Source organism: Mytilus galloprovincialis, chromosome 7 (assembly GCF_965363235.1).
Source record: "Mytilus galloprovincialis chromosome 7, xbMytGall1.hap1.1, whole genome shotgun sequence".
Classification (NCBI taxonomy): domain Eukaryota; kingdom Metazoa; phylum Mollusca; class Bivalvia; order Mytilida; family Mytilidae; genus Mytilus; species Mytilus galloprovincialis.
In genome coordinates this window covers 81,960,498-81,970,614 of record NC_134844.1, presented here as the reverse complement: position 1 = coordinate 81,970,614, position 10,117 = coordinate 81,960,498, and positions in this window count along the sequence as shown.

Genomic DNA, 10,117 nt, shown 5'->3' with positions numbered 1-10,117 from the left:
AATTTAATCAGTAGTTATTAGTTTTTCTCTTATTCTTTCTAAATCTATATTTTTCCTGATTCAGATTGGTTGATTATTTTCAAATTTGCATCACTATAAAAAAGAAGATGTGGTATGATTGCCAATGAGACAAAACAAATGTCAACTTGGTGAGTTATGTCTTCTAATAAATGGGAAAATGCTAAATATGCTGTTACTCCACTCTGATTTTACTTAGCTATAACCTAACTTAATCAAAATGCTAGTTATAACACAGATTAACTCAATTTGGGATGGCGTCACTTTCACATTTCTCAAATTGTGTTCCTTTGAAAATGAAATAAATGCTGAATTTACTGTTTCAGCACTAACTTAAATTTGCTACAAAAAATTATTTTGAAACTTATACACAATTCTTTTACCACCTGTCACCAAATAAAGATCAAGTTGGAATTTGGTGATGTAACTTTCACGGATTTTGTGTTATGCTCCTTAATAAATGGAGAATTGACAAGATTGGTGTTTTGTACACTCAAACCCCCAGAGCAATTTCTAAAGACCATATACTGAAACATAATTCATTTCAAAGAAAAGTATAGGTTTGAATTAATACATTGACTTGCATATTTACAAAAAGGGGCATCCGTTTCCATGGACACATTCTTCTGTTATTTTATACTGTAAATTCAGAAATTATTGCAATGTTTTTATTATTGCAAAAATGCGTCAGGGTTATAATTGCAATAATTTAAACTCGAATTTTGAAATTTTAGATATGAATTAATAAGGATTTTTTCTCAATATTGCAAAAAATTAAATCACATTTTGGTCTAAAATGACAAAATTGCAATAATAAATGCACGCAATAAATTTATGAATTTACAATAATCAATGTCTTGTTCTTTTGATCTCAGTTCTTTACATTCAATTATAACTTCAAATTGTCTTGCCTTCCTCTGCATTTTTATACGACCCAAAAAGATTGCAGTCAAATATTGGTATGAGGTCGTCTGAAGACATTTGGTTTCCAGACAATAACTTGAGTATAAGTATCTAGAAATCTATGAAATTTAAACACAAGTTTTATGACCAACCACAAAAGGAAGGTTGGAATTGATACTGGGGTTTATGGTCCCAACAGTTTAGGAATTAGGGACCAAAAAGGGGCCCATTGAATTAGCATTTTTCTATTTTCCAGACAATAACTTGTGGAATGGTGTGTGGATCTCCACAAGTTTCCATACGACAAAGGGATGGTTAGAATTGGCTTTGGGGGGTTATGCACAGGCACTTGTCGCAGATTTTTTCCCCATATATACCTTAATATAACACTATTAAGGTATTTAGGAAATTTTTTCTGAGACAAGTGCCTGTGGGGTTATGCTAAAAATCCTTAATCTGCATTCTTGTTTTCCAATTTTGAGAATTTTGCTTTAGCAATACTTTCCTTAGACGTCGGCCTCAAATTTCTGGTGACAGACTATCGCAAATGTTATGCTCCAAGATAATGTAGTACTAGTGTTTTGAAACTGATTCTGGAAGATGCTTTTGAAATTTTGAGTCCTTTTGAAAAGGTTACAGCTGGAATAAAAAAGGGAATGAATGTTCACCGACAATTCATGTGAATTTAACTTCATTTTGAAAATGAATATCACAAACACTACTATGCAGATTTTTCATTCCCTGAAGAGAAAATCAAAAGAAATATACACTAGACATCGTTTCATTCATTGGAAGGTTTTGATGCCAAAAACGTTCCGCTATTTAAATACTAGCCATTTCACATTCCAATGTGGATTTAAGGACCTTCACTCGTCCAGCATGCTTGGTCACGTGGATCAAACTGACACCTGAAAAACATTGACTCAAAGACAGTTCGTACATATTACTGCCTCCTCAGTGTTACGATTAACAATTACATTTGTACACAAATCGTTACAAGAATAAGGCAGACAAGTCAGCTTCTACTTAGAATATAAACTTAGACTTGCTACAAATCCCTTTCTTTTTTCTTTCACACTAATTTATATGTTTACTGATAACTGCATTGTCCAGTGGCGGATGCAGGAATTTTCGAAAGGGGGGTGCTAGCCCAGGGCAAAGGGGGGGGGGGGGGGTGCAAAACATATGTCCCGATTCAAATGCATTGATCGACCAAAATAAAGGGGGGGTGCGCACCCCCGGAACCCCCCCTCTGGATCCGCCACTGTTGTCCTTCCTCCTGCAGATGTCAGTATAATGGTTTTCTCCTAGTTATATATATATAGCAGTACAATTGTTAAAGGGGCAAAATTGGAAAAAAAACATAATTATGAAGGGACATGTAGCAAGTCTAAGAATAAATCAGTGTATCAAGACAAGTGTTGTATCAATTATTTACATGATTAAGTACTATATCGTCGCTGGGCTTCTAAAATGTTGTATATTACGATTTTTTCAAGAAAAATATTTCTCACAAACAGGCTTTGAAAATTTTGGCAAAATGCATGCTTCCAAAATGTCGTATGTGAACTTGAACATTTTTGTAAATAGCAGTGAAATAAAAACGTTGACATTTCTGGATTAACCAAGAACTTAAATTATTTTTACAGAAATAAAGAAATGTACAATTATTTTTTTCCCAAAACCATTCTACAACGATTTTCAAGTTTTCATACAACATTTTGGAAGCAAACTTTACAAACAACTGACATTGGCAATTTTGTAATATGTCTTATTTCACACATTTTGATTGGTCTAACTGTATGCTATTTTGTGATAACAAAGATTTCCTCCCGCCCAGACCATTGGTGTCAAAAAGTATTTTTAGCCAAAAAAGTCATATACGACATTTTAGAAGCCCAGCGACGATATGTCCATGTAATAGCAAAATGACTTTCTTACTCTTAGTGCTAGTTCAAGTAATTATGACGAATCAACACTATGATCTCAAATGTCCTTGCATCAATGCTAAATTTCATAGTTTCACAGCATCAACTATAAAATGTGTTACAGGGTTATAAGCACCCACGGGGGGGGGGGGGTTACTTCCTATTATTGGGTATACGGGGATGTGCCAAAAATATGGGTCATAATTTTGCGAGATTTTATATAAAATGACCCTCCTTTTTAATGACATCCTATATTAAAATTCAGTTATGTTTGATAACTGTATATTGATTTGGGGTATGATCTACATATCATATATAAATATGCACCAAACGATGTCAATTCATATATAAAAACTTAAGGGTAGCTGGTATATTTATGAATTATGAGTGATGATGACCCATGCTTATATAAGCATGGGTCATATTTTAAATATTGTATATAAGTATAGGTCATTCTTTCTTAAATATTTATATAACTATAGGTACTGAATTTCAGTGAATGCTATATTAAAATGGGTACGTTTTTTGAGGCAAAAATGGCACACCCCTACCAAAAAAAATCGAAGTTACCCCCCCCACCCCCCACCCCCCCCCCCCCCCCCCCCCCCCCCGTGTAAGCACCTCTATGGATCTAGTGTAAAAGATAAGATAAGATAATATATAATTTTTTTTCAATAAAAGGGCCCATGAAGAGCAAAGTAATTCATATAATACAGTGATTTTTAACCGGATTTTTGTGACAAAAATGTCGGTTATTGATTTGGGAATGTACGGCGGGCGGCCGGGCGGTCGGTTGGTCGGGCGGGCGGCAATCAAATGTTGTCCGTGCATTAACTCATGAACCGTTCAACCAAAGCTTTTAAAATTTTAATATGTTGTTACTGACAACTGAATGAAGGTCAATTTCAATAATGGCGATTTTGACTTTCACCGTTCAGGAGTTATGGTTCTTGAAAGATTGAAAAATGGTGTTTCCAGTCGTGTCCGTGCATTTTCTCATGAACCATTCAACCAAAGCTTTTCAAATTTAATATGGTGTTACTGATGACAAAATAGAGGTCAAGTTCAATAATGACGATTTTGACTTTTACCGTTCAGGAGTTATGGTTCTTGAAAGATCGTAAAATGGCGTTTCCAGTCGTGTCCGTGCATTTACGCATGAACTGTTCTACTAAAGCTTCCTAAATTTTAATATGTTATTACTGATGACAAAATGGAGGTCAAGTTCAATAATGACGATTTTGACTCATACCGTTCAGGAGTTATGGTTCTTGAAAGATTGAAAAATGGTGTTTCCAGTCGTATCGTGCATTTTCTCATGAACCATTCAACCAAAGCTTTTCAAGTTTTAATATGTTGTTACTGATGACAAAATAGAGGTCAAGTTCAGTAATGACGATTTTGACTTTTACCGTTCAGGAGTTATGGTTCTTGAAAGATCGTAAAATGGTGTTTCCATTCACATTGTTGCATTTACTCACGAACCATTCAATCTTAGCTTTTCAAATTTTAATATGTTAATACTTATGACAAAATGGAGGTCAAATTTGATATTGACAATTTTCACTTTCACCAATCATCAGTAATGGTTCTTGTGATATTGCCAGGACACAAATAAAGGTAAATAAATCCGGTTTGCTGTCGTTGTGACAGCCTCTTGTTATAACATATATTTTTTACAAATACTCGCGTGTGAAGTTACCATTTGCTTACGTCATTACTTTTTGTAATACTTTGCAAAGGTTATAAGTGTAGTTCATTGTTTAACTTTACCACGACCCGTTAGTATATAGGATATTAATTTTTATACGAAAATGGTGTTTTCTTTATTCAATAATTGCAAAATACCTACTATGCTCTGCAATGTCACTATTCGAATGCTTATCTGGGTCATTATTTAAACATTTTGCTTTATTGGAAAACACAATTTTCCTACAATGATCGATGTTATTTGCTAAAAAAAGACTAAAACATCTTTAGAGTTACGCCCCTGCTAAACTGAAGTCTTCAGGTTTCAGCTCTATAGAGGTCCCAGTGAAGACATATTTTTTTAATTCTTCACGCACACACGTGCACAGTTTACGAACAAAGTTCGCAAAATGAAACATAGAATGCACTCTTAATTATATCTTAACATTTACTCGTGACTGATGCTGAACTGCATACAAACATACGTTGAAGTCATAGGTAAAAAAAAAAAGGCCTTAGCATCATGTTTGACAGTAACAAAAAGTGTATACGGTAAACGTCAATGAGACAACTATGGACCGAGCAAAATATCTAAAAGACTTTTATGTACAAGTTGGACAGTAAGATGGAAAATAAGTTTTACGTCAATTTACCGCAACCCATCATCAAAAATATCCAAAGAAATTCAATATGCACGTTTAACGGCAAAGTAAAAAAACCAAGAGTGCGGTTATGCACAGAAATATATTTATATAAATAAAAATGTATATTTTTGTATATGCAATGAGTTACTATATATAGTGGTTACGTTTTCGAAATTAAAATTAAATTAAAGTCAAGTTAAGTTACATTGATTATAGTACATATTTATTTATTTATTTTTACCTCCGGCAGAGAGGCGAGAACATGGGTCTTTAAGCTGTCAGTCGCGCATCTTACCGCTGAATCAATTGCCGAATTTGTGTATTCTTAAGTATATAGCTCTACTCTATTGCCTAGCTCTACTTTACGGCCAGGAAAGAGAAAAAAAAACACTATTTCCCCACTTCCAGCTTCTTTTTTCAAATAATTTTTAACATGATTGATTTTGTTTTAATTTGAAACAAAGATAGAAGATATTAGTTTAGTGTCTGTTATTTTTCCTGAACCACGGATGATAGACGGTTGCTTTATCTTTCTTTTTTCTCAATAATGTATTTCAATACTTTCGAACAATTTGGTTGCTACTTTTTTTGGTCTTGAATGAACGAATAATTGAATTAAATTCGCAGATACATGTTCCAATTACATGTATTGTTTAAATAATGTTGGTTTGTTGATGTAATACCTGGTATCTGTGATAGTGTTGTAATATTTGTCGCTGGACATGGATCATGTTTAACAATCTAAATGACTATTTATGTTAAAAAATGGTAGGATTGATATAGCCAATAACCTTTTAACAAGGGGGAAGACTATTTACCAAATGACAAGGCGAAGAAGGGATTATAGCAACTAAAGGAGATTGGATGGGACTTGCGGTTGGAATACAAGTATTCGCGTGTGAAGTTACCATTTGCTTAGGTCATTACTCTTTGTAATACTTTGCAAAGGTTATAAGTGTAGTTCATTGTATAACTTTACCACGACCCGTGACTATATAGGATATTAATTTTTTTACGAAAATGGTGTTTTCTTTGTTCAATAATTGCAAAATACCTGCTATGCTCTGCAATGTCACTATTCGAATGCTTATCTGGGTCATTATTTAAACATTTTGCCTTTATTGGAAAACACAATTTTTCTACAATGATGTTATTTGCAAAAAAACGACTAAAACATCTTTAGAGTTACGCCCCTGCTAAACTGAAGTCTTCAGGTTTCAGCTCTAGAGGTCCCAGTGAAGACATATTTTTTTAATTCTTCACGCACACACGTGCACAGTTTACGAACAAAGCTCGCAAAATGAAACATAGAATGCACTCTGAAGTATATCTTAACATTTACTCGTGACTGTTGCTGAACTGCATACAAACAAACGTTGAAGTCATAGGTAAAAAAAAGTGCCTTGGCATCATTTTTGACAGTAACAAAAAGTGTATATATACGGTAAACGTCAATGAGACAACTATGGACCGAGCAAAATATCTAAAAGACTTTTATGTACAAGTTGGACAGTAAGATGGAAAATAAGTTTTACGTCAATTTACCGCAACCCATCATCAAAAATATCCAAAGAAATTCAATATGCTCGTTTAACGGCAAAGTAAAAAAAACCAAGAGTGCGGTTATGCACAGAAATATATATATATAAATAAAAATGTATATTTTTGTATATGCAATGAGTTACTAGTGGTTACGTTTTCGAAATTAAAATTAAATTAAAGTTAAGTTAAGTTACATTGAATATAGTACATATTTATTTAATTATCTTTACCTCCGGCAGTGAGGCGAGAACATGGGATCTTTTAGCTGTCAGTCGTGCATCTTACCGCTGAGCCACAGAATCAATTGCCGAATTTGTGTATTCTTAAGTATATAGCTCTACTCTATTGCCTAGCTCTACTTTACGGCCAGGAAAGAGAAAAAAACACTATTTCCCCACTTCCAGCTTCTTTTTTCAAATAATATTTAACATGATTGATTTTGTTTTAATTTGAAACAAAGATAGAAGATATTAGTTTAGTGTCTGTTATTTTTCCTGAACCACGGATGATAGACGGTTGCTTTATCTTTCTTTTTTCTCAATAATGTATTTCAATACTTTCGAACAATTTGGTTGCTACTTTTTTTGGTCTTGAATGAACGAATAATTGAATTAAATTCGCAGATACATGTTCCAATTACATATATTGTTTAAATAATGTTGGTTGGTTGATGTAATACCTGGTATCTGTGATAGTGTTGTAATATTTGTCGCTGGACATGGATCATGTTTAACAATCTAAATGACTATTTATTTAACAAATGGTAGGATTGATATAGCCAATAACCTTTAAACAAGGGGGAAGACTATTTACCAAATGACAAGGCGAAGAAGGGATTATAGCAACTAAAGGAGATTGGATGGGACTTGCGGTTGGAATACAAGTATTCGCGTGTGAAGTTACCATTTGCTTAGGTCATTACTCTTTGTAATACTTTGCAAAGGTTATAAGTGTAGTTCATTGTATAACTTTACCACGACCCGTGAGTATATAGGATATTAATTTTTTTACGAAAATGGTGTTTTCTTGGTTCAATAATTGCAAAATACCTGCTATGCTCTGCAATGTCACTATTCGAATGCTTATCTGGGTCATTATTTAAACATTTTGCCTTTATTGGAAAACACAATTTTTCTACAATGATGTTATTTGCAAAAAACGACTAAAACATCTTTAGAGTTACGCCCCTGCTAAACTGAAGTCTTCAGGTTTCAGCTCTAGAGGTCCCAGTGAAGACATATTTTTTTAATTCTTCACGCACACACGTGCACAGTTTACGAACAAAGCTCGCAAAATGAAACATAGAAGGCACTCTGAAGTATATCTTAACATTTACTCGTGACTGATGCTGAACTGCATACAAACAAACGTTGAAGTCATAGGTAAAAAAAAGTGCCTTAGCATCATTTTTGACAGTAACAAAAAGTGTATATATACGGTAAACGTCAATGAGACAACTATGGACCGAGCAAAATATCTAAAAGACTTTTATGTACAAGTTGGACAGTAAGATGGAAAATAAGTTTTACGTCAATTTACCGCAACCCATCATCAAAAATATCCAAAGAAATTCAATATGCTCGTTTAACGGCAAAGTAAAAAAAACCAAGAGTGCGGTTATGCACAGAAATATATATATATAAATAAAAATGTATATTTTTGTATATGCAATGAGTTACTAGTGGTTACGTTTTCGAAATTAAAATTAAATTAAAGTTAAGTTAAGTTACATTGAATATAGTACATATTTATTTAATTATTTTTACCTCCGGCAGTGAGGCGAGAACATGGGATCTTTTAGCTGTCAGTCGTGCATCTTACCGCTGAGCCACAGAATCAATTGCCGAATTTGTGTATTCTTAAGTATATAGCTCTACTCTATTGCCTAGCTCTACTTTACGGCCAGGAAAGAGAAAAAAACACTATTTCCCCACTTCCAGCTTCTTTTTTCAAATAATATTTAACATGATTGATTTTGTTTTAATTTGAAACAAAGATAGAAGATATTAGTTTAGTGTCTGTTATTTTTCCTGAACCACGGATGATAGACGGTTGCTTTATCTTTCTTTTTTCTCAATAATGTATTTCAATACTTTCGAACAATTTGGTTGCTACTTTTTTTGGTCTTGAATGAACGAATAATTGAATTAAATTCGCAGATACATGTTCCAATTACATATATTGTTTAAATAATGTTGGTTGGTTGATGTAATACCTGGTATCTGTGATAGTGTTGTAATATTTGTCGCTGGACATGGATCATGTTTAACAATCTAAATGACTATTTATTTAACAAATGGTAGGATTGATATAGCCAATAACCTTTAAACAAGGGGGAAGACTATTTACCAAATGACAAGGCGAAGAAGGGATTATAGCAACTAAAGGAGATTGGATGGGACTTGCGGTTGGAATACAAGTATACGCGTGTGAAGTTACCATTTGCTTAGGTCATTACTCTTTGTAATACTTTGCAAAGGTTATAAGTGTAGTTCATTGTATAACTTTACCACGACCCGTGAGTATATAGGATATTAATTTTTTTACGAAAATGGTGTTTTCTTGGTTCAATAATTGCAAAATACCTGCTATGCTCTGCAATGTCACTATTCGAATGCTTATCTGGGTCATTATTTAAACATTTTGCCTTTATTGGAAAACACAATTTTTCTACAATGATGTTATTTGCAAAAAACGACTAAAACATCTTTAGAGTTACGCCCCTGCTAAACTGAAGTCTTCAGGTTTCAGCTCTAGAGGTCCCAGTGAAGACATATTTTTTTTAATTCTTCACGCACACACGTGCACAGTTTACGAACAAAGCTCGCAAAATGAAACATAGAATGCACTCTGAAGTATATCTTAACATTTACTCGTGACTGATGCTGAACTGCATACAAACAAACGTTGAAGTCATAGGTAAAAAAAAAGTGCCTTAGCATCATTTTTGACAGTAACAAAAAGTGTATATATACGGTAAACGTCAATGAGACAACTATGGACCGAGCAAAATATCTAAAAGACTTTTATGTACAAGTTGGACAGTAAGATGGAAAATAAGTTTTACGTCAATTTACCGCAACCCATCATCAAAAATATCCAAAGAAATTCAATATGCACGTTTAACGGCAAAGTAAAAAAAACCAAGAGTGCGGTTATGAACAGAAATATATATAAATAAAAATGTATATTTTTGTATATGCAATGAGTTACTAGTGGTTACGTTTTCGAAATTAAAATTAGATTAAAGTTAAGTTAAGTTACATTGAATATAGTACATATTTATTTAATTATTTTTACCTCCGGCAGTGAGGCGAGAACATGGGATCTTTTAGCTGTCAGTCGTGCATCTTACCGCTGAGCCACAGAATCAATTGCCGAAATTGTGTATTC